Below are 25,441 nucleotides of genomic sequence, written 5' to 3'. Positions count from 1 at the left end.
TGTGGGGCCCAGGGCATAGGCACAGAGTTTCTTCTGCTGGGGATGCTCCCCCTAGTTCTGCCCAAGCCTTGCCCTCACTCCACTCCTTTCCCCAAACCCCACCCACTCTCTGCCTCTTTCCTGTCTCCACCCTGCCTCTTCCCCACCTACTCCTGCTCCTCTCCCTTTCTCCTCTCTCCTCCCTCACAGCGCCTCCTGGTGCTGCAAAACAGCTGATCCACGGTAAGCACGGGGAGGGTGCTGATCAATGGGGCATGTCAGTGGGCAGGAGCCTGTGAGGGTGGAGAGAGAGATTCTAGTAGTGGGGCTGCTGACGTGGGGTATTGGGCCCCTCAAAGTGTGGGGCCCAGAATGGACACCCTGATTTGCCACACGCTAGGAAAAGCTCTGGTTGTAGGGTAGTTTACCCTACCTAAGAGTTTCCTCTTCCTCTCCAATTTCCCTAAGAAACTTGAGATGATCATTCATCATTTTCTGAGTTCTCCTTCCAAAAGCAGAATCACATTTTCTGTCTAGTTCTCTCAAACATCCATGGCCACAGATGGACTTTCACATGCAATTTTTAATTCAACTGGAAATAATAGTATTTGATGGGAAACTAATAGCATTTGGTAGGTCTAGAACTATTTTTATTGTATTTTCTGTTGTACATCAGAGGGTATGAATAACTGATGACAACACAGTGAAGGCTGTATCATACTATAACACAGTAGAGCCAGTAGTAAGTGATTATAAGATACATTTGCACAAAATCAAATCATCTCGATTTTTTAAAAATCATTGATGAGTAGTGATCCCACATAGATTTGCTTGTCACTTTTTAATCAGCTATGGATTGTGAAATTTAATCTAGAAGTGCTACCTTTTAAATATGCCTTTGATCTAGGATAAACAACTAGCAACTCTCTCTTTATAGATGTACAGTAATTCCATTCTAATTCTCCAAGTCCTTCAGTTTATGAGAGACAGCCTGCATCTGTCAAGTGAAAGCACTTCCAGCTGAAATGTTTTTGTTCTCCAGTAGATGTCCCTGCATTTATTTGATGTATAGTTATGAAGATGCCAACGGATACATGATTTGTATTCTGAAGTTTTGGTGAGGTCAAGTTTATAACTATAATGATTGATTTCTCGAGAGGAGTTTAAAATAATGAAAGTGCACTCTAGCTCTGTCGAACTCTTATCATGCATAGATTTTCAAAAGGGTTGTTAAAGGAATGTGGGTTACCTGAGGCAAAGGGATTTCATGTAGCAACACAATGCAAAAGGAATGATTTGCCATACAAATGAAATGGTGATCTAGAGATGAAATAATTTTTTCCAGCTGGATAAGACTGTCTTATTATTTCAACAGTACCCCAAAGCACCTTTTGAATACAGAAGAGATTCCATACTTGATGGACTTACCCCCTCATTGAATCTAACTGTCTGGAAATTCTTGTAAGAACATAGTGGGATGGAAGGCTTCGGGTAATGCCAGTTATATAATGTGGTTATTCAGTGAACCTAGAACATGAGCTGATAAAACATAAAAATAAAATATAATGAGAAATAGATAAAAATAAGTATCAGGCTTATCCGAGAAGCTTTTAATACCCTGGAGAGGAAGGGTTTTGAAAGAAGACAGCACAGTCTTTGTGGATCAGCTCGGGGAGCTCTCTGAGTAGGGTGAAGTGAACAAATAGGATATGTCTAGACTGCATCCCTCTGTCGGCAGAGGGATGCAGATTAGGCAGGTCAACATTGCAAATGAGGCAGGGTTTAAATATCCTGTGCCTAATTTGCATAAAAATGGCCACCGCGTTTTGCCGCCTGCAATTTGTCAGCAAAAAGCAGCAGTCTAAAGGGGGATCTGTTGAGAAAGAAAGCCTGACTAATCCAGGGATAGAGCCTGCCTAGACCTTTCAGAAATGCTTTACTACCGTATTGGCAAACGGACCCTTCCCCATACCTAGGCTGAAATGCAGTAATGGTGGCCAAGTGTACCCTTACTGAGAAGATGGACAACCCGTCTTGCTTAAGCTCGAGGAGGATATGAGCTTGAAAGGGGATCACTCTCTTCTGGACTTCCCAGGCTGAGAACCTCTTCCATTTGGCCCTATAAGATGCCCTAGTAGAGGGCTTCTTACTTTCCATCAGTACCTGCCTAACCTGATCTAAACATAGAAGTTCCCTGCCCCTCAGCCACGGATCTTCCAGGTTGTGAGGTGAAGGGACTGCAGGTTCACATGGCACAGGCGACCCTGATCTGGCTCATGCATCAACAAGTCTGGCAGGAGCAGCAGGGAGATATAGTCCTTCACTGACAGCAACACCAGAGTGGTATACCAGTGCCGTCTCAGCCATGCTGGGGCCACCAGAATCACAGACACCCTGTACCTCCACACCTTTAGGAGGACCTTCTGTATGAGTTGGGAAGGGTGGGAACTCGTACATGAGGCCAGGGACCAGCTTATTAACATGGCATCCCCCATTGACCTTGGGCACGTTCAGGTAAGAGCAGATTTGGCTGCACTTCCTACTGGCATCTGAGGCAAACAGGTTTAGGTGGGGAGTTCCCCACCTGCAGAAAAGATGGCGAGCCACATCCTCGCTGAGGGACCACTCATGGGCGAAAAATGCCCTGCTGAATCTGCCTGCCATGGTGTTGTGAGTCCCCACTAGGTAGGAGCCTGAAAGTGGATCCCTTGGGCGATGCAAAGGTACCAGAGGGCTAGGGCTTCCTGACAGAGGGGAGAGGATCGAGCACCACTCACTTGTTTGATATAAAACATTGTGGTTGTGTTGTCTGTCAGGACTGAGACACAATTGCCCCTCAGCCTTATACACCAGACAAACTACCATCAGCTCTCTGACTTTGATATACAGCGACTGCTCTGCTTGGGACCACATACCTTGCGTCCATAGGTCTGCCAGGTCGGCTCCCCATCCCTTTTGGAAGCATCAGTCACCAAGGGCTCATCTAGACTTCGTGGAACGGTCAAAAGAGGATATACAAATTCCATGGGAATTTTCATATCTTCTTCCGATTGCACTTTCGAAAGCTCTGCTTTCGAAAGCGAAAGTAGTTTAGACGCGGCTGTTTCGGTGAATCCCCCCTCTTTGTCGAAAAGCCGCGTAAACCTCAAAAAATGAAAAATCCTCTTTCGACTGTTCCGCGTAGTCTAGATGAGCCCCTACTGCACAGAAGGCTGCTGGTCAGACGTGTGTGGGATCTCCCCTGCACCTGTAAGTAGGAGCCCAGGGATGCTCAAGGGTTGCCTCCCGACGCCGCATAGCACGGATTGGCACTGCATGTAGTTCTGTGTGCATGGATTGCAGCATGATGTCCAGGCCGAGCAGGCCAAGTGATGATCACACCCTATCTCCTCTCTGCCCGCCTCCCCCGCCCTGTGTGTGTGACAACAGAGCACTCACCTGTTGATCCCTTTCTGCCCTTAGAGGATGCCTGTGAGACATTCAGGACCTGGGGCACCAGCTCCAGGATCAGGGTGACCATGCTGGCGATGTCCTCCTCCTTCTTCAGCTGCTCATCGTCCTCCTCCTCTTTGGCAGGGAGCTCTGGGCGTGTGATGACAGGAGTGTCTAGCCCCGAGTCCACCACCAGGAATAGGGAAAAGGCTTTAGTACCCCCCAGAATTTGGTGGAGCTCCTGGTAGTAGGAGCAGTAATGGGATTCTGCCCCGGAGCGAGAGCTGCTCTCCCTGGCCCTAACAGAGCTGTTTAACTTTGCTCTGCACCTGTTCTAATGTATGGAGGAGTAAGGGGGGGGAGGCCTTTGCAGCCAGAGCCTCAGCCATCTGGCCATAGAGGTCAGCATTTTGCCTCTGGTAATGGAGATCCTGCAGAGTCTCCTCCTCACCTCACAGCTCCAGGAGGGACAGAATCTCTGCCTTGGACCAGGAGGGCACATGCTGTTTGGTGCCCCTGGCTGGGTCCTGGGAGCCCTGGTAGTGCTCCCTGTGAGTGCCAGGGTGGGTCTCGGGGGCTTGGCCATAGCTCACAATGTGGGTGGCAGTCAGAGCCGCACTGTGAGGTGCAGCGCTCTGGGCCAGCTTCCTACCACAAGGCTTGTCCTGGGTGCCTGCAGCTTTAAGAGCTGACAGGAGACAGTAACTAGAGTTCTGATAAGTTTGGCTGGAGTGGCCACCAGGGCACCTGTGTTATTTCCTGGAGGCTTTTCCTTTCGAAAGAACTCCCTCTTCTGCATGTGCCTTTTTCTGGAAAAGCTTTTTCGGAAAAAGGCTTCTTCCTCATAGAAAAATGTTTACCACTGTTGGAAAAACCCCTCCATTCTTTCAACTTTCTGTCGAAAGAATGCAATAGGATTGTGGACGCAAGTATTGTTTTTCAGAAAATGGCCATTTTTCTGGAAAAACACTGCAGTGTAGGCGCACCCGATATGATGTATTCAAACACAACAATTAACAGGAGGAAGAGGGAATCTGTGTTTTTATAAACAAAGGTCTAAGTTACATCGAAATAGCCTTTAGAATTTAAGTTTTGAATACAACATTGTAGTGATTCCTATGCAAAATTATAATAAACATATCTGAATCTATCATGTGTACCAGTCATGTAAAATAAATGTTTGTGTTATGTTAAGGGTACCATAGAATTACATTATTTGTGGAGAGCTTAAAAGTCATAATAAATTATTGGGAGCAGGAAACCTAATTGATTATAATGGCAAATGCCTGGAACAGTTCATTAACATGCAAAACTTGGTGTTGCTAAATAGTGGAGCACCTGCTAGCTTTAATTTGGTGGATGGAACTTTTTCAAGTTTAGATCTGGGAACTGCAACAAGCAGTATAGCAGGGAAATGCAGCTGGGATATCTGTAAAGAAGATGGAATAGAAAGTGATCACTTCTCTATGCTAATTACATATCAAGGCCAAGGTAATATTGAAAACACTGAAGTAATCCCCACCTGCACCCTTTGAAAAGCAAACTGAGGATGCTTTAGCAGAAACTATGATGAGTGTCTAAGTAACATTTTAGTGGACATTTTAGCAAAAAAAAGTTCTAAAAATTGTTACTAATGAAACAAGTAAAAGGAAAGAGTTTTGTGGGAGAAAAATGACATTTGAAGAAAATTGAAGCAAGTGGTGGTTATACTGATAGGAAATCCCAGCAAATTATGCACAAGACCTGATAAATTTAGACCTGTTGCCCTGACACCATAAAAAAAACAGCCACATTGTGTCAGACCAAAGGTCTGCATAGCCCAGTATCCTGTCTTCTGACAGTGGTCAATGCCAGATGCCCCAGAGGGAGTGAACAGAACGGATCATCATCAAGCAGTCCCTCTCCTGTCATCCATGTCTTGCCTCTGACAAACAGAAGCTAGGGACACCATTCCTACCCATCCTGGCTAATACGTATTGACAGACCTAACCTCCATGAGTTTATCTAGCTCTTTTTTTAATCCTGTTAAAGTCCTGGTCTTCACAACATCCTCTGGCAAGGAGGCACACAAGTTGACTGTGCACTTGCATGAAGAAAAACTTCTTTTTTGTTGTTTTAAACTTGCTATCAATTAATTTCTTTTGGTGACTCCTAATAGTTTTTGTTGCCCTTTTCTGAACCTTTTCCAATGCTAATATATCTTTTTTGATATATGATCACCACATCTGTTGCAGTATTCAAGTTGTGGGTATACCCTGGATTTACACAGAGGCAATAAAATATTATCTGTCTTATTCTCTGTCCCTTTTTTAATGATTCCTCACATTCTGTTTGGGTTTTTTTGACTGGTGCTACACCTTGAGTGGATATTTTCAGAAAACTATCCACAGTGACTCCAAGATTTCTCTTTTGAGTGCTTATAGCTAAATTAGTCCATCATATTGTATGTATAATTGGTATTATTTTTTCCAATGTGCATTACTTTGCATTTATCAACATTAAAATTCATTTACAATTTTGTTGCCCAATCACCTGGTTTTGTGAGATCCTTTTGAAGCTCTTCAAAGTCTTCTTTGGTCTTAACTATCTTGAGGACTTTAGTATCAATTTGTCCAATGAGAAACTAATTTGAGTGTGACATAGATTATATCAAGTCTAAATATTAAGATAAGACAAATGTGCTTAAATATTGATAGGAACAAGAGAGTTGCAGACATATTGCTGATGTGTTATAGGGCACAAATAAGACTAGTTATAGAATATAGATAACAAGTGTTTTATTAGTCTATAAAGTGCTACCAGACCATTTGTTTGATGTTTTTTTTTCTGTTACAGACTAACTCAGCTACCCCCAAAGCAGTTAAATTAGCGTTCATCCAAGTCCTAGCTCTGCTAATCACAAGCAGTGTTAGTATTATGGCACTATTATGTGTACTGCAGGTAGCAACTAGAGAAATGTCTATAAAGGTAAGGATGAAATTGTTAGATTTAACCTTTGGGGCTAAGGTTAATGGAAATAGTGAAGATAAGACTACTCAAAGAATATACAAGGCCTGTTGGGAATTAAATAAACAGGACGTATCTGAGCACCACAAATATCTATAAACTAATAGGGTCAAAAAGTAGTAAAAGACTTCAGTGAAAAAGAAGGACTGGAAGAAATTAAAATCTTTAGCCATGGGAAATCAAACCATGGCTGGACAGATTTCTCTTCAGTCATGGATTTGGGAACATATAATAAAACCAAGTGAAGAGTGGGATCATTCACTATGATGACTAAGATTTATCAGTTTATGGCAAATGAAGTCATAATTGCCAAATCTCTATTGAATGTTATCGAGGTGGTAACATGAGTAGAGTGGAATAGCCTTTTCTATTCCTGAATATGGATTGAAGAGACCTATGAAACTATCACATGGTATGGCCATTATGACATTGAATTAATGGGCATATTGCTGGTACTGACCTGGAGAAGGGCTTGTGACATTCCACAGTATTTCAATGATTTTTGTATAAAATATGCCTAGTATGGTATCATCTAAAAACTAATAACACTAAGATGAATATTATCCTTGTAAAATATGTGGAAGAGTGCTGCACATTGGAATAATGGATATGTGTTAATATTATGCATTAAAGTAATGTGACCAAAAGGTTTTTAAACAAGTTATGTAGGGAGATAATAAAGAGGTTTTCTCCAAACAAAGGAAAGAAGCTGAAACCTCCGTCTAGGTGTTGGCCAAATTCAGTGGCTTACCCATTGTACAGGAGTTTGTAGCTGGCAGAAATAATTTGCATAGTAACAATTAGGAATAGGGGAGGAGCTAGCATGGAACCTTATCTTTCAGGTCTCATGACTCCTTTCAGCATGAACTTATGAGTGTTATGTGGAGGTACCTTTCAGAAGTTTACAGGTTTAACTAAGCTAGAAAGGGAGGGAAAGCAAGGCCTTAAGGGATCTTTCACTTTAAGGAAACAAAATAAACCAAGTGATTTGAACAAGGCAGTATCCAACAGTAGGATAATGTGGGGCTGAAAGGGCACTAAGGTTATCCTGAAAGATAAAGCCAAGCTGGGGAAAGCTAGGGTGATGCCAGTGAGTTGCTGGCATGTCATTGGGATCAGAGCTCTGAAACAAAGCTGTATGGCCACAAACTTCTCAGGGTTACAAAACAGACATTGACATCTTACTGTCCTGATGAACTCCACGACATCACGTGAATACCTAGCTCTGGCTATCATATCTGACTCTTTATTGGATATAATAGTGGTGAGCAAGGGAGCCTCATAAAGCAGGATTGACTTAATGAAATATTGTTCTTAACTATGGAGACCATACATTTGGTATGCATATACTAAGTGTGTGGATTCTGGCACACAATGGGATAGGAGCAATGAAATAGTTGATAAAGCAGTGAAAAATGTATTAAACATAAAGAAAAGAGCAGACTGATATTTCAAGAAGGATGTGGAGAAATTGGAGAGGGTCCCGGGAAGAGCAACAAGAATGATTAAAGGTCTAGAGAACATGACCTATGAAGGAAGGCTGAAAGAATTGGGCTTGTTTAGTTTAGAAAAGAGAAGATTGAGAGGGAACATGATAGCAGTTTTCAGGTATCTAAAAGGGTGTAATAAGGAGGAGGGATAAAACTTGTTCTTCTTGGCCTCTGAGGATAGAACAAGAAGCAATGGGCTTAAACTGCAGCAAGGGAGGTTTAGATTGGACATTAGGAAAAAGTTCCTAGCTGTCAGGTTAGTCAAACACTGGAATAAATTGCCCAGGGAGGTTATGGAATCCCCATCTCTGCAGATATTTAAGAGTAGGTTAGATAAATGTCTATCAGGGATGGTCTAGACAGTATTTGGTCCTGCCATGAGGGCAGGGGACTGGACTTGATGGCCTCTTGAGGTCCCTTCCAGTCCTAGTATTCTATGCTTCTATGATTCTATTATATAAAAATCCTCTGAGTGAGCAGTTTTCAAAAGCTGGGTTAAGAGAGAAGTTAAGAAACAGTGGCAAGAAATATGGACCAAAGATTTAAAAAAATGAAAATTCTATGAAATAGGTCCTAAACTTGAGGATAGTGATATATTTAATACTATGAAGGAAGAAGTGAAGTACCTATTTTTGAATGCAAACAGCTCATTGTGGCCTGAAAGGTAATTTATATTTAATAAGCAAGTACAAAAACTCTACTTCTACCTGAACATTTCAGTGGAAATCACCAAAAATTCAGGAGATAACTTAACCAGTTGTTCTTATTATTTATTTTTTGTCCCTTGACCTACTCCACTGAGGTGAGACCAATACTTAGTTTGTTGATTGGTAGATGCAAGACTAAGTCCTTCCTCATGTGAAATAGCTCAGCACTGACAGACTACTGGAACACCTCCTTGGCCTCTTTCTGTGATTTTTCTTTATGATCCCCATTGTATGCAGTCAGATGAAGCTATCCTGTAGGAGTTTTGATAGAGACAGGGGCTGGATGTTTCATATGCAACTTTGATCAGACATTGAATGCAATGAGCTTGTTCAACTGCACCAATTTTCATTGGAACTTCTAATCATATGGATACACTAGTATTTGTTTTATTCAGTTTGATAGCTGAGCATCTGCTTCATCCTTCATAAATCTAAAACCAAAAGGGAACACTATCATGATTTAATCTGACCCTTCTGCATAGCATATGCCATATGATTGCCATCTTGTGGAATGATCACCTTGTCCTGTTCTCTTCCCTTCCACCCTTTCACAAGGGAAATACATCTGACCTAGAACTCAAGCAGATTCAATGTGATTTAATGTCTGCTTACCCCATTTGTTCAATTTCTTTATTTCCTCCTCCTCCTTCTCCCTTCCAATAATTTCATCCCTGTCTTGCGTGATTTTTCCATTTGAACCCGTTTTTTCCCATTCCTCTCTCATTACCCTCTCCCCTGACTAAATGTATCTCTTTCCTAGCACAGGAGAATACCTAAACAGTCATATTTAAAAAAAAATATGTCACTGTGGCTTAACCACCATGTAAAAAAAGCAGTGAGGGACAAAAGGCATCTTTCAAGAAATGGAAGTCCAATCCCAGTGAGATAAATAGAAAGGAACATAAAGAAATTAAGTGTAAAAATGTAATAAGAAAAGCAAAAAAAGATTTTGAGGAACAGCTAGCCAAAAACTCAAAAAACAATAGCAAAATGTTTTTTAAGTACATTAGAAGCAGGAAGCCTGCTAAAAAACAAGTGGATCCCCTAGACAATTGAGATACAATCGAGAAATCAAGGACGATAAAGCCATCACGGAGAAGCTAAATGATTTCTTTGCATAATTCTTCACAGATGAGAATGTTGGGGAGATTCCCAAACCTGCACCATCCTTTGTGGGAGATGAATCTGAGGAACTGTCCTGGATTGAAGTGTCATTAGAGGAGGTTTTGGAACAAATAGGAAAACTTAACGTTAACAAATCACTGGGACCGGATGGCATTCACCCAAGGGTTCTAAAAGAACTCAAATGGGAAATTGCAGAACTGTTAACTGTGGTTTGTAATCTATCCTTTAAATCAGCTTCCGTGCCTACAGACTGGAAGATAGCTAACATGACACCAATATTTAAAAGGGCTATAGAGGTGATCTTGGCAATTGCAGACTGGTAAGTCTAATGTCAGTACCGGGCAAATTAGTCAAAACAATAGTTAAGAATAAAATTGTTAGGCACGTAGAAGAACATAATTTGTTGGGCAAAAGTCAACATGGTTTCTGTAAAGGGAAATCATGTCTTACTAATCTATTAGAGTTCTTTGAAGGGGTTAACAAAGGGATACTAGACACTAGTAGAACAATGAGAATAACCATTGCCCATAAGAATTTTTCTCTGACCTTTACCACAGAATATTACTATCTACTCTTTCTAGTCACTGTAAATCCTAGAGTAGATACCAGAGAGAAAGTAATATAAGATTGCTTAGAAAGAAAAAAAACAAAACAAAATAAAAATTATTTTTTCCTTTGGATTTAGCTATGTAGCATAGATTTATAAAGCTAATTCCAAAGGATTCATTAGAAATCAAAAAGCTAGTCTGATAGTTTTTGCTCTGCATATTTACACTTACTTCAATGATTCTTTGTGTAATAGGATTCAAAATGTACTATTGTTACTGTTCAAACAGTTTTACTGATCTTCTGCTTCTAAATCTTGACAAGAGATTAGCTGAAGCTTTTTCAATCTTCCTAATCACTTTGTATCACCCAGGTGCAAATACTTACCTTTAAATCTGAAATTAGGATAAACATCAAACACCCTTTTTGGGAGCCAGCAATTGGCCTCTGGAAAGAACATGACACCGCACTAAAGAGCAATACTTATATTGAATGGGCAAACTCTTTGGCAGTACCTGACATAAACCCATAACGAGAGTTCTAAAAGGAGTACACTTATACCTTCCACAGCATTACAGTAGTGTTTCTAGTCCCCAGTGCCTAAGTATTTTGGTCTCACAGCTATTGAAGTTTTGTTAGATGTTTCTGTTTTACTGAGGCTGTGCTTCAATGTGCCATCTTTTTTAGACCCTTTTTTTCTGCAAGCACTCCATGGTCTTATTTTCCCACATAACGCACATTTGCTAATCCTTACTGTGGCCCGAACAAAAACATTGTGATATGAGAGGTAATCAACCATTCATCACTTCCACCCTTATTTGCATACTTGAGAAGCTCTTTCCTGGTTGTCATAGCTAAAGTTGCCTTCAATAACTGATTTACCTCAGCATATCAGATTATTAGTACACAGATGGGTCACGGGAGGAAGAGGAATGAAACCAGACTGTGTTTGTAGTAACTCCTGCTGCGCTCCTTTGGGCTTGTACTGGAGTAAATAATCCTATTACATTTCAAAAGGCAATTGTTTATTACTTTCCTTGGAAAGGGTTCTATGAAAATATATCAAATTCCAGCTCCTTTTAATGTATATTGTTTAAAGACTATTTAGAAATGTGGGACTATATAAAAACTAAAACAAACAAAAAACCCATACCAACAAAACACAAAGAAAACAACCCCATTTTGTTTGACTATATTTGTAGCAGTTTCAGTGAGTCTTTAATTTATTTCCTTTTTCAGAAAGCCTTTGACCAAATTTCTCCTAAGAGGCTATTACAAAAATTAGTACTCAAGGAATTAATGGTAATGTAGTGTCATGGGTTTGAAATGGTGTAAGGACCAGAAATCACTAGGAATAAGTGAAAGTTTCTGTTCAACAAAAGGTTAGAGAGGTGCACCATGGTCCTGTAATAGGTCTTGTGTTACATAGTTTTATTAATGATCTAGAAACTGGGTTGAAAATAACTGTAGTAAAATGTACATATATGTAATATTTTAAGCTAGTCAATGCTTGAAAAGACTACTGACTTCTAGAGTACCCAAAAAGTTAGCTGAACGGTCTAGTCAATGGCATATTACATTAATTATTGAATAAATACATATTACTTTGAGCTGGTTGAAAAACTTAGACTTGTTGAAAAAAATGAGTCTTTGGTTTACAGCCTGATTTTATTTTTTTGGTTTTCTAATATTTTTACTTAAAAAAAAGTGTCTGGTTTCCATAGAACTTTTTGTCAAAAACCCATTTTTTTTCTGTTGAAAAATGATTTCAATGAAAATGTGTTGACCAGTCCTAAAAGTATGGGAACTACCCGTATACAGTTCTAGGGTTGCAAATTAACTGTAAACACTGAAGAAAAATACCCAAGTGTCACTGTGGACCAATCACTGAAAATGTCTGTTCAACACAGAGTCAAAAAGCAAACAATAATACCAATGCTTAGAAAAAATACCGAAAATGTCATAGTATATATTAATGTTGCATTCATGCTTGGGGAAATTGTGTACCATTCAGGTCATCCTTTCTCAAAATATACAAAAGAAATTGAGCTGGTTCAGACAGGCAGCAAGCCAAATATGATCCAATATGAATAGCTGATGATGATCAGATCTCAAGGCAGTACAAAAGCTTCCTTCCTATTTTAATACTAAATTCCATTATACATGTATTATTGAAAGGTTTCAATCGTGGTATTATTACGGTCCTTTAATTCCCAGAATTCAAAGATTGAGTAAATGTATTTTTAAAAGAAGAATTTTGTTTAATATTTGAGATCAGGTAGAAAAGGAAATGTGCACTAGTCAGCATGTGCGTATGTCATTAGGGAAATGAAATACGTTACAACTGTTTTTTCATGGTGATTAATCTATTGATTTTAATTATACTCTATTTAGGCTCAGAAGCTTAGAGAATTCATCTCTTTTTTTTAAGTTTGCTTGCCAGATGGAGTTTTTCTTACGGATTCTTTAAAAACCATTAAATAAAAAATGAAAGGGCTCAATTCTCAGCTTAAATTGTATGTGAAACATATTTGTCTTCTGAATAAAAAAGAATAAGCTAATACAGATATAATTCCTTCAAATAAAAGATCCTCATTAAATGGAGTGTCTCTTCATGGAAATAATCTTTTTTGTTAATAAAATAAACAACTACTGATCTTTCAACATTCAGTTGCAGAAATGTCTTTTTATACTTCATATCTTAATAAACACAATATATTATGTTCCCATAGGTCATAGATTTTCAATTATTGTACTGTATACACAAAAGAAACTGTCATTTTAGTACATTTCTAGATCTATTTTTTTTTTACTATTTTTATGATTTTCTTTTTTGACTTTTACAATTTTTTACTTGATTTTCAGATTCTGCATGAAGTAAAAGGTTATATGCCAGAACTGAAAGTTGTGATATGAAAAGAGATATGTCTCAAATGTTTGTTTATATATATATATATATATATATATATATATATATATAAAAACAAAAATACAGGGCTCGACAAATAATATAATCTACTCGCCCATGGCAAGTAGATTGCAACCTGGAAGAGCCAGGTTTGGGCAATCTGTGCATGCAAAGATCGCCGGACAGCGTGATTGGTGAGCGGGGCTCGCCTCGGTTCGGCGAGCCCTATATATAGATAGATAGATAGATATAGATAATATGTGGGACATAAACAGAAGACACATCACCTCTCAATATGGATCCAAAATTCTGTAATTAAATCAATATGAATTTATAAACTTTTACATCTTATGAATCTAAACTAAGCTATTTTAAAAGTGTAAGAGGTATCAGGATGTTCACTTTCAAAAACCATAACCTCGGTTTTGTGAAACAAGTTCATTTTCAGATACATAGCTGAGATCTAAGAAATACTTCAAAGTATCTTTGAAGTAGTAAACTAAGAGTTAGGTCCAGGCCTGCTGAAGGATGTACCAAAAAGGCAGTTGTCTCAGAGTCCAGCAATTATAAAGCCTTGGGGCTCCCGGCTGCTCTCCCCACTACGGTGGCAGCATCAGAACCCGGTGCCACAGACCCTTTAAATTTCTGCTAGAGCAAGGCGCCACGCACTCTGAGTGGCTCTTAGGGCTGCCTGGGGAGAGAGGGGGCCACAGTGCAGCATGCTTCAGGAAGTTCTGAGGGCAAGGCAGGCATGCATCACAGTCCAGATAGCTGTAAGGGCTAATCACCCCTGGCCCAGCCCTTTCTGTACACATGGAGCTGCTTCCCTTCCAACTTGATCCCCTGATTAGATCTGAGATTGGTAATTTTGATTGTGTAAAAATGTAAATTTTTTTGGAAGGCAATGCAAATGAAACGCGGATTAGCATTTTCTCACACTTCATTTGCATAATCTCTTCCGATCTGTTTTTGCGTAAGGGTTTTTTGCGCAAAAACAAGCAGTGTGGATGTTTCCTTTTTGCACAAAAACCCCTTTTTGTGTGAAATCCTTATACCTCCTGAGGCATAAGGATCTTGCGCAAAAAGGAAACGTTGACACAGCTTGCTTTTGTGCAAAAACGGATCGGAAGAGATTATGCAAATGAAGCATGAGAAAATGCTAATCTGCACTTCGTTTGCATTGCCTCTTCTGGCAAAACTCGTAGTGTAGATATAGCCTCAGAGGGTGTCTCTAAACTACAGGGTTTTTTTCAAAAAACCTTCTCCTGCATCTAAACTGCTGCCACGTGCTTTCGAAAGTAAATCAAAAGAATGTGGCAGTTTTTTCAACCAGGGAAACCCTTGTTATACAAGGAATAACACCTTTTTTTGAAAGTATTCTTTTGAAAAAAGGCGCTATGTAATGCAAACTGTGCTTTTTCTAAAGAGAGCATCCAGATTGCCTGTTCAGTATGATGAAGGCATAGATGATGGCATTGAGAATATGATTATTAAGTTGATACCAAGCTGAAAGGGTTTGCAACTGCTTTGGAGGATAGGTTCATAATTCAAAATGATCTGGACAAACTGGAGAAATGGTCTGAGGTAAATAGGATGACGTTTAATACAGACAAATTCAAAATACCCCACTTAGGAAGGAACAATCCATTTCACACATAACAATAATGGGAAGTGACTGTCCAGGAAGGAATACTGCAGAAAGGATTTAGGAGTCATAGTGGACCACAAGCCACATATGAGTCCACAGTGTGACACTGTTGCAAAAAAAGCAAACATGGTTCTAGGATGAATTAATAGGAGCGTTGTGAGCAAGATACGAGAAGTCATTCTTCCGCTCTAGTCTGCACTGATTAGGCTTCAGTTGGAGTATTGTGTCCAGTTCTATGTACCACATTTCAAGAAAGATGTGGAGAAGGTCAGAGAAGAGCAACACAAATGGTTAAAAGTCTAGAAAACATGAGCTATGAGGGAAGTCTGAAGGAACTGGGCTTGTTTAGTTTGGAAAAGAGAAGCCTAAGAGGAGACATGATAGCAGTTTTCAGATATCTAAAAGGGTGTCACAAGGAAGAGGAAGAAAATTGTTCTCCTTGACCTCTGAGGATAGGGCAAGAAGCAATGGGCTTAAACTGCAGCAAGGAAGATTTAGGCTGGACATTAGGAAAAACTTCCTAACTGTCAGGGTAGTTAGACACTGGAATAAATTGTCTAGATTTATTTGGAATAAATTGCCTGTAGTGGATGCTACAGCTGAGAGATCTGTAGGATTTCCTTCCCAGTCGCTTTGGTGCTGTTTGCATCATGAAGCAAGGATGGAACAAGCTCTGTTTTGGGAGCAATGCAGACCATGAGTAAGCCTAGCCATGTACAGGAGTGGAAAGTGGTGGTTGAAGCTGGGAAATCCTCCCACTTCATGAACCCATGCACAAGCAGATAGTCTGTCCCAAAGTATTGAATTTGTTGGTCATTCATAAGGTACAGCACGGTGTGCAGGAGAACGATGGCAAAATTGTAAAGAAAAGTGTTTTATATTGTATTCATTTCCTGAGTAGTCTGTCAATATCTCAGACTGCTGTAAAATGTTAAATAAATCTGCAAGAAAATGTCTACTCATCGGTGCTGTGGTTTTGTTTAATTTTTTACTTACAATTATTTTCTTCTCCCAAACTGTTAACAATGCAAAGTGATTCACAAAAAGAAAATTATGTTGTGGGTGTTGAATAGGGCTTAAACTTTGCCATCTTTTCCCTTATTTTTTTTCTCAGAAGTTTGATGGAAAAAGCGTCATCTGTGTTTCCAATGATTGGGGATTTTTTAGACTCATTTCTCATAGAACAGGCACCTTCAGGCTTCTTATAAAGAGTTGCCCTTGCAGGAGATTTGTAAGTTAGCTTGCGGGCATTGGAGGGCTTATTTGCTTAGAGAACAAAACTCAGCTGGCAATGGATCTAGTAAATACAGGACTATAATTCACTTGAAGGGCTCTGTTGTTTTCATAAATCAGGAAAATGTAGCTAGCACTGTTTCAGAATGGCAGAAGAACCCCAAGTGTGAACTCAACCTTGTTTTCACTTTGACTCCTTCTGTTCTTATTTAAAACCTATCAAATCTGATACAGTTAAAACACCCATTCATTTAAAAAAATTAATGTTCATGTTTTAGGATAATATTGGCTGCTTTGCTAAAGGCTGGACTTCCCACTCCCAACATGTATAGATGCATAATGAATTGCAGGCACAAAATCTGCAGATGAAACTTTGATTTTGCATTTCTGTTGCTTTTCGATTTCTGTGAAAATTAGAGAAGGGCTCCTACTAAGAACGCTGGATGAGATCCACATCCATTCCAGTCCTGGTAAGGGCAACAGGCAATGGCAAAAATGACCACAAGAGCCCCGGACCCAGTTGGACGGATGAGTTACCCTGAACAGGCACTGAAGAAGACAGAAATAAGAATTCCCTCCAAAGACCCCTCACAAGCTCTGTCATGTGGGGGGATGACACTGAGGGCAGAGCTACAGCATGTGTGGTCCCCAGGGCTGCCTAGAGATGCTTTCATAATTTAGATAGACACCAACAACTATCTACGTCATAGTGAGGGCCTCAAGAATCCAAAGCAGCCAAGAACTTGGAGTCCACAAAGCTGGTGGAAAGGCTTGTAGAATTAGAATGCAGACTGTTACCCTGCAAGTCCAGTGCCTGCTCCTCTCCCATTCTAGAACTCAAATCCAGATCAGGAGCTGAAGTGTGCACGTTAAAGCTATCTCTAGAAAAAGAGTGTTTCACTTCTTACACAGAAACTGTTTTAACAAACCCCAAACTCTCTTAAATTATTTGTATTGTATAGCTCTTTTAAAAACTCAGAACAGGTTGAACCTCTTTAGACAAGCATTCTCTGGTATGGCAACATCCATGGTCCAGTATGATTTTAGTTAGCTGGATGCTCACTTATAGCACATGGCCAAGTTACCCACAGTCCTGTAAAGTTTGTTTACAGTCACTAGTCCTGGCTTTTAGTGCTCTGTGCAGTTATTTATCTATAATTTACCCCTAAATGTTTTCTAAGAGCTCGGCAAGCAGTAGAATTGTTGGCAATTCTGCTAGACAGTGTAGACCTCCCATGTCCTGGTTACATTCTCTGGTTTGGCACCTATCAGGTCCCGAGGGTGCTGGACTAGAGAGGTTCAATATATATTCCCTGTTCTTGTTTATGTACTGTTTATAATTTTCTCCCCATTAATTTGGCCTTTATATGAAAAGAGCTGAATGTTTAAATACTGTTAAGTTACTAATTATTAAATATAATATTTAAAATTATAAGAAAACTCCCTGGAGTAACACTAGGGTCTAATTTGGATCAGTGAGATCTAAAGATGTAACAGTGCCTATGTGAAGGTATTTAGCCTCTAGAGGAATGACTGTATCATGAGACCTGGGATTCCATATTTTGAACTGATAAAAAGATGTAAGCCAGTGTTTCCCAAATGTACCGCCTACACCCTCGCCATCTATTATATATTTCAGAGATCTTGTCTGTGAGCGAGCAAGTCTATCTGTCCATTCATCTGTTTGTCCAAGAACTCCTTTTGTAAGACCACCACATTTGATATGTGACTTCCTCTTATAATGTAAAGCAAGGTATGGGTTTGGGCATGTGCCAATATGTTTTTCATAACACGGAAAAGGAGGGGGCTGCTAACATCAGTTATCATAGAATCACAGAATTATAGAGCTGGAAGAGACCTCAGAAGGTCATCAAGTCCAGGCCCCTGGCTAAGACAGGACCAATCCCAACAAATCAACCCAGCCAGGGCTTTGTCAAGCTGAGACTTTAAAACCTCTAGGGATGGAGATTCCACCACCTCCCTAGGTAACCCATTCCAGTGCTTCACCACCCTCCTAGTGAAATAGTTTTTCCTAATATCCAACCTAGACCTCCCCCACTGTAACTTGAGACCATTGCTCCTTGTTCTACCATCCGTCACTACTGTGAACAGCCTTTCTCCAGCCTCTTTGGAACCTCCATTCAGGAAGCTGAAGGCTGCTATCAAATCCCCCCTCACTCTTCTCTTCTACAGACTAAACAAACCCAAATCCCTCAGTCTCTCCTCATAGGTCATGCTCTCCAGCCCTCTAATCATTTTGTCACCCTCTGCTGGACCCTCTCCAATGTGTCCACATCCTTTCTATAGTGGGGGGCACAGAACTGGACACAATATTCCAGATGTGACCTCACCAGAACCGAATAAAGGGGAATAATCACTTCTCTGGATCTGCTGGCAATGCTCCTCCTAATGCACCCTAATATGCCATTATCTTTCTTGGCTACAAGGGCACGCTGTTGACTCATATCCAGCTTCTCATCCACTGTAATCCCCAGGTCCTTTTCTGCTAAACTGCTACTTAGCCATTCTGTCCCCGGCATGTAACAATGCTTGGGATTCTTCCGTCCCAAGTGCAAGACTGTACACTCATCCTTGTTGAACCTCATCAGATTTCTTGTGGCCCAATCCTCCAATTTGTCTAAGTCACTCTGGACCCTATCTCTGCCCTCAAGGGTATCTATCTCTCCCCCTAGCTTAGTGTCATCTGCAAGCTTGCTGGGGGTACAATCCATCCCTTCATCTAGGTCATTAATAAAGATGTTGACAAGACCGGTCCAAGAACTGATCTTTGGGGCACTCTACTAGAAACTGACCGCCAACCTGACATCAAGCCATTGATCACTACCCATTGGGCCTGACAATATAGCCAGTTTTCTATCCATCTTACAGTCCATTTATCCAATCCATATTCCCTTAACTTGCTGGCAAGAATATTGTGGGAGACCATGTCAAAAGCTTTGCTAAAGTCAAGGTATATCACATCCACTGACTTTCCCATGTCCACCGAGCCAGTTACATCATCATAGAAGCTAATCAGATTGGTCAGGCACGACTTGCCCTTTGTGAATCCATGTGGACTATTCCTGATCACTTTCCCCTCTTCTAAGTGTTTCAAAATGGATTCCTTGAGGATCCCCTCCATGATTTTTCTGGGGACTGAGCTAAGGCTGACTGGTCTGTAGTTCCCTGGATAGTCCTTCTTCCCTTTTTTAAAGCTGGGCACTACATTTGCCTTTTTCCAATCATCCAGGATCTCTCCCAAACGTCACAAGTTTTCAAAGACAATGGCCAAAGTCTCCGCATTTGCATTTGCCAACTCCCTCAGTACCCTTGGATGCATTCATCAGTTATACTATATAATGACCACACTGAGGCAGAAAGGGGCCAGAGACAGGGTCTGGGACAGCTATAACCTGACTGGAGCAGCAGGGGCAGGGGTGGAGCTAAGCTTCCCACCTGCTCCCCAGACAGCATGGCACCTGCCACGATCAGCCCCAGGGATCCAACCCCCAGCCAGCATGGCACCTGCCACAACTAGCCCCAGGGAACTACCACTCGGGTAGCATGGCCACTGCCGCAGCCAGACCCATGAAACTGCTGCCCAGGAAGCGTAGCCCCTACTGGCTCCTGCAACCTCCTCTCCCCCCACTCTCACACACATACCTAGCTTCCTATCCTGACCCCTTCCTCACCCCCCAACCCTGACCCTTGCATCCCTCCCCGCACATAGCTCCCTGCTCTGAGTTCCTTCTCAGTCCCCAACCCTGAGTCCTGCACCTATCACTCCCTTCACCCCCTGTTCTGAGCCTCTCCTCACCCTCAAAGCCTGACACACACATAGCCCTCTATCCTGACTTCTGCAACCCCCTATAATCCAACTGCCCTGCCCCAAACAACGCCAAGTAAATCTTCTAGTATTTTAAAACAGGCTTCTATATCTTAATTTAGCAATCTTTTTTACTTTCTTTTGAGTACATAAACTACAACAAAATGGCTGATCCTACTCTACTGCTACTGAGAATCCCTATGCAAAACAGAATGGTGACATCACTGTAGCAGAGAACCACATGGCATCCAGTAGATTCATTTCAATGCTTTTCTGTGACTACTATACTTGTTAGTTAAATACCCTCTGTAATCAATGAAAGTTTCTCATTTACAAATATTTTAAGCATGCAACACTTGATTTTCCCTTTTCCTAACAGACCATCTGGAAAAACTTAAAAAACAAGTAGTCTTCTGGCACCTCAAAGACTAACAAAACATGGCATCATGAACTTTCATTGGCACAACTCATTTCTTCAGCTGAATGGAATTATTAAAGATCCGGTTTTGAAATAAATAGTGGATTGCGGGTGGGGGGAGAGAGAGATGGGAGGGAAGGAAGAGAAATAGTCAATTAGAGTCTCCATGCTACATGAAGCTGATAGAGAAGTTTCAAATTGTTCTTAAGTATCCATTGTTTGGTTTATGTCATTAGGATGTAGAATGTAGTGGGCCATGTGGAAGATAGCACACTGCCTCTCATCTCTTTTGTTTGAGGAGCAGAAATGTTCTGCTAACACATAACCTATTTTAATTAAATCATGACCACTATCTGAAGACAAATCTGACATGTAAAGATATCTCCAGAATTAGCTTACAACAGGGGCTACTTGGAGCCACTGAATCAGAAACAACTCAAACTCTTTCACCCAGGCTACTGTAGTCAGGAAAAGCTTGCAATCTACACATTAACAGAAACTGGTGTTAATTAGGAATAACTCAATTAAACCTAAGGAGACTAATTCCACAAATGAATGTAAATGCTTAACTGCCACTTTAGGAGCCAAAATGCAAAATTAAATACTCAACCCTTCCCTCCCCCATCTTCCCCTCCACCCACACTCAATTACAGCCTGATTCTGTAGGCAGCTGAAGTCCTTCAAGACCATCATTGACCTACATCTCCTATTATTATGCCCCATGGCCAGTAACCTCCTACTGACAATTCTGTCTCTAAGAAGGGATTAAGAGGGGTAGCTGAGTTAGTCTGTAACTGGAAAAACTTAACAAAATATCAAATAATCTAGTACCACCTTAAAGACTAACAAAACATGTAGATGGTATCATGAGCATTCATGGTCAAAACCCACTTCTTCAGAATACTGAAGTATTAAGGAAATTGTGATGCATCACTGGAGCTGTACTCTGACCTGGAATGTGGCCTGTGGAGGAGAATGGGAGCATGAGGTTCTTGAACTACAACTCCAATGAAGCACTATGGCAACATTTCACAGTTGCCGGCCAAAGTCTTTTAGTATTTAAGTTTCTATCCAAAAACTAAAATTGTCCATGGAAACTTTTTTTAAAGTTTTCATCAAAATTTTCCCTGGGGGTAAATACCATTTTTCAATGATCTCTCCAAAATCCTTTGGGAATAGCTGCTTTATTAAGTCTATTAATATTTCACACATAATTTCAATTGTAAAAAGGAGTGTGATGACAAGGTGAGGAAAGTTTAACCTCTAGGTTAAATGCTTCAAATGTAGCTCAAGGAAATGATGATGAAAAGTTATTTTCTGTGTCGGTGTTATTTTCTATGTCTCTTCAGTAGTCTAGATGAAATAAGTCCATGAACCATAAATTCCTCAGTTCTATACTAGCTCTGACACTGGCTATCTTGGTAGCCTTAGGCATATCATGTAACCTGTCCACCTCCATTTTTTCATTCGTAGAAAGAAAATATTTGATAATTATACTTCTGCATGTAGCAAGAATGTTTTAAAAATCGTTCAGCTGGTGTTTATAAAGTGTGAATACAAAAAGGACAATGTCATTGCTTCAGGCAAGTATTATTATTGGTAGTTAACTAATAAATGGCTGTACTGAAATCTACTAGGCTTATAGGGACTTCTGTGAGTATCATCTCTACCAGGCTGGAAAATGAGATTTCCAAAGTTACCACGAAACATGCATCAACTTTCATATTTTAGAATGTTACTCACGTGGCTTTGACATTTACAGGATTCTACATATTGTTCTACCCTGCACACATCTAAGTTTTATAAACAACACAAAACCACTTGTCTCTCACAGGCTTTTGACATTTAAGTTAGGGGTAAAGTAGTGAAGAGAAGGGTGGAACTATAGTGAAATAATATCAGTTCACCAAGGCTGATAACTTACAGAGCTCAAGAGTAGAATCTGCTAGTTGAACTCCATCATTTAGGAAGTATTACTGTCACAATGATACCATAAAAATTGCATAAGACAGCCCTTGTAATCTAACACACAGCCCTTGTAATCTAACTGTTTTAAAATCCCTTTATTAGTCCCAGTAATTAAGCAAAAACAAGAATGTTTGAACAAGCATGTCCTCAAACAATCATTTAGTAATGATACTCAGCACAGCAGAAATGAATTGTCAGCCCCTGACAGAATTAATCTGTCTTAAAAGTGAAGCAAGAAGAACGTTCTCTCTCATTAATTATTGTGATATGCTCACATGTTCAGAACGAGCACTTAAGATAACAGATACATGCACCATACAATGATGAACTCTTCAATTAAATATGCATGCCTATTTGACACAAATAAAATTATAACTACATAAAAGTAAATTCTGACAGATTTAAAATAATTGAAAATTATGTGTTTAAACTAGTAGGAGTGTTTAGTATTATTCTTTTACTGTTACTTTAATTAATCATCCAAAGGAAAATAATTCACACACAGAAACAATGAAAATATCAGCCCAGCATTTTACATACATTTTGTTCAGGGAAGAAAACTACACTTACAGGGAAATAAAGATAAAGATTAATTCACACCACAGTATTAGAAATATCATGTCATGCAGATACTGATTGCTGTAAGAAATTCTAAAAATTTTCTGTCATAAGTTAGAGATGATATAATGCCACATACTGTAGTCCCTGTTATTTAAAAAAAATTAAGGATAGAATCATAGAATACTAAAAACAGGAAGGGTCCATTGAGTCCAGTCCCCTGCCCTCATGTCAGGACCTGTCTAGAATAGATCATCCAAGATATAGAAATTATAACTTGCTATCTCATACAAGTGAGTGCAGAACTCTCACCAAATTTTAAGAACATCTGTTTGGAACAATTTAGTAGATATTCTTAGAATTTTATTTATGCCTCTTACCCATTGGTAAATATTTACAGAAATGTTTTTAATTTAGGAAATACTGTTCCAGTTACCCTGAGGTGAGACTGAAAATAAGGTATTGACTGAAATACACATAGATGACACGTCAATTATCTAGTACAAATATGGACTGCTGAGGCCTTTTTGAACTGTTTCATGCTTAAAGGTTAATAAATTGACAACTTAATATGTATTGTGATGAATCAGTGAAAACAGAAGGGAAGCCTGGGGCCCAGTTAGCTCCAGCCTGTTATATTTGAAGCCAGTGTCATGCTTGGAGGGGGAAGAAATCGTGAGGCTCTTGCTCAGTTTTGGACTGACAGGTAAAAAAGCAGGAGGTGGATGCCCAGTGCATGGGGCTGCAGGGCAAGCTGGGGAGTCTGCCTGGGGCTCCCTGCTGCCTCTGTGGGCTGAATCTGGTGGCTTGACAATCCAGATACGGCCCATGGGTCATATTTTGCCCAAGCCTGCTCTAAAGTGTAATTCAGGAGTCGCTGGCCATAGTCTAGACTGGAGTAATTTGCATGCTGGAGGTTGTATGTGTTGAATGGGAGTGGTTGCTTTCAGAGCAAAGCAATATGAATGGCACCCCCAGGTAGGAGAATTGAGAGGACACAGCTGATGAGCAGTCCAGATTGTATTCTGGATAATGTCATAAAATATATAGTATGCAAATCACAGGAGTTTCCTTCAAGCCAATTTATCTTTTATGTTTAACGGGTTCCCCCTCTTTCCCCAAGAAAAGTAGTGCCATTTCTGAGTACTATGGCCATGAATATTACACTATAATCTTTTATTTGATGAAAACTTTAATCCAAAGCATGGCTGTAGGGTACTCATTTCTGTTGGCTGGCTTTCCACTCATTATCTAAAGTCAGGACCCCACTGAAGAATAATGTTTTAAACAATAAAACCCATATCTCAAATCATCCCCCCCCACCAAAAAAAAAAAAACATTGAAAAAGCATGTTCACAAAACATAAATATAAATACTTTAATTGTTCGCTTTCCCCCTTGTTTTGACATCCTGCTCACATTCCTTCAATCAACATGCTGATGTTGTTTTTTTCCTGTTTTGTTGTCTGTATATATTTAAATTGTAAACAGCTTCTTGGGTCAGTGACCTCCTATAGTTATGATTTTCCAAAGTAGTGTAGGGGATTTAACCATTATATTAATGTGCATCTATATGTCCAAACCCTTTATTTAGTTTGACAATTTCAGTTTACATAAACCCTACATTATTAATTATAAATCTGCAAAAGAACATTTATTAATTTTCCAATAACAAATTCTTCATCTACATACACATTCAGATTTGAAAGAGTTCATAGCATCTCCAATTTTGTGACAATAACATTTCAGTGTTTAGGATTGAAAACCCTGATGCAATAACAGATGTTGGACTGCATACAATATATTACATTAGTCTCTGTCTGCTTCAATCTCCTTATTCAGGCAAACTTTTCAAAATTTATTTCTCTATATAAAAAATTATAGCTTACAGAAAACATATAAGTGTAAGTTTTATAACCACTGACAAAAAGACAATTACTTCTAATTTCATATTCCTCATACCCAAAAATGATAAGTCTCATCTAAATCTTCATTCCTATATTGAAAATGTTAATGTTATTTATTGCTATATACATACACATTATTTTTACAAACTCCTAGAGGGTAAAATAATCCAGTACACGTGCCTGAATTTTGCAAGTTTTTAGATTGGGACTGTACAAAATATGAATTGCACTCTATTATTCTGTCTCTTCATGACTAAAAAGTAAAATAGGCTTTTATTATTTGTTTTTTTTCAGATATTCAAAGGACAGACTAACAAATCAATCTTCAACAATAAAACAGAATTAATTTCTTGATTTTTTTAATATGTACAGTTTCCTTGTGATTAAAAGCTCCTTCAATTTAAAATAGATTTCATGTGTTTTTTTATTGTTCAATCAGGGTAGATTGTGATATAACTTATCTTAATTTTCTTGTGCTATAACTCCATTGACTTCAGTCGACTTCTGATCAGTTTTACTTTTCGGGGAGTGGAGAAGCAGGTTACATGTGATCAGGCTTGCTGATGTGGAGGGGCAAAGGAGGTAGCTGCCCTGGGTCCAATGATTTGAAAGGGCCTGGGACTCCCAGCTGTTGCCACCATGGAAACAGCAGAAGCAGCTCCTTAAATCACTGCTGAAGTTTTGATGGTGC

Source organism: Pelodiscus sinensis, chromosome 3, assembly GCF_052426305.1.
Source record: "Pelodiscus sinensis isolate ZL-2025 chromosome 3, ASM5242630v1, whole genome shotgun sequence".
NCBI classification, from domain to species: domain Eukaryota; kingdom Metazoa; phylum Chordata; order Testudines; family Trionychidae; genus Pelodiscus; species Pelodiscus sinensis.
The sequence above is the reverse complement of the archived record's forward strand: the minus strand, read 5'-3'. Positions refer to the sequence as shown.